Here is a 675-nt window from a genome sequence, read left to right as displayed (position 1 = left end):
CATTCACCTTTTCCAGGAAAAACTTCTGTATCATGTGTATCTCTATATTTATTTTGAGGGGAAGCTGATAGAATGATTAAATGAATCAATTGCATATAGGTGATGAATTGTTATTTATTGCCAAAACACATGAAAAAAGAATTAATAGTTTCAAGTTCTAACACTAAGTATGAAAATCTCTTTTGTATTGTAATTTTTTTAAAGTCATATTAGTTTCTTCATGTTGATATTATATATTTATAACTTCATGGTAAACCTCCGAAATTAAGCTTTCCAAATCTCCCGGGTTATCATTAGCACTTCTTCATATGCTGGACTTCCAGGAACTTGTGCAAAATGGCCTGTTAGCTCAGATGGTTAGAGCGTGGTGCTAATAACGCCAAGGTCACAGGTTCGATCCCTGTACAGGCCAAGTTTAATTTTTTTGAAAAAAGATTAATTTTTCTTGTGTCTCATTTTTGACTGTTTATCACCTTGGATCAAACGCTGCTTGAAGGATTAGATGAATACATTTGATATAGTTGTAGAATTAATTATTATTTTGAAAGCTCCTGGAATATCTATTAATGGTTCGAAGTTCTAACGCCAAGTAATTAAATCTCTTATTTATTGCAATTTATTGAGGTCACTTTTGTTTTGTCTTGTTGATGAAATATAAAGATAGTATGAATGTAA

The 675-nt window shown here is 31.1% G+C and overlaps 1 non-coding gene across 1 annotated transcript; it reads left to right on the top strand.

Annotated features, from left to right (window-relative positions):
* The first annotated feature begins 338 nt into the window (after nucleotides 1-338).
* On the top strand, nucleotides 339-412 carry TRNAI-AAU (transfer RNA isoleucine (anticodon AAU)). Its single transcript has one exon. It is a non-coding gene; the product is annotated as a tRNA-Ile (tRNA).
* Nucleotides 413-675: the final 263 nt, after the last annotated feature.

Source organism: Lissotriton vulgaris, chromosome 4_1, assembly GCF_964263255.1.
Source record: "Lissotriton vulgaris chromosome 4_1, aLisVul1.2, whole genome shotgun sequence".
Lineage (NCBI taxonomy): Eukaryota > Metazoa > Chordata > Amphibia > Caudata > Salamandridae > Lissotriton > Lissotriton vulgaris.
This window is presented reverse-complemented; position numbering and strand designations above follow the sequence as displayed.